This window comes from Alligator sinensis, unplaced genomic scaffold (genome assembly GCF_000455745.1).
Source record: "Alligator sinensis unplaced genomic scaffold, ASM45574v1 scaffold859_1, whole genome shotgun sequence".
Classification (NCBI taxonomy): domain Eukaryota; kingdom Metazoa; phylum Chordata; order Crocodylia; family Alligatoridae; genus Alligator; species Alligator sinensis.
Genome location: NW_005842656.1, coordinates 400,694 through 400,906, shown reverse-complemented (window position 1 = coordinate 400,906; position 213 = coordinate 400,694).

The following is a 213-nucleotide window of genomic DNA, read 5'->3' as shown; positions in this document are numbered from 1 at the left end:
CAGGTAGGACTTAGGGAAATAAGACTGCTTGTGCTTGGATATAATCATGGGTTCTGGCCTAGGATATTCACCCCTTGATTATATGGTCAGGAATTGGAACAATTTGGAGGGACGGGCAGAACTAGGAATTAGTCCTCGGATCCCCCCTTATCCCCTGGACCACGAGGGAGGTTTCAAACCCAGCCCTGCAAGCGGGTGCTGAGGGGTCGTGGG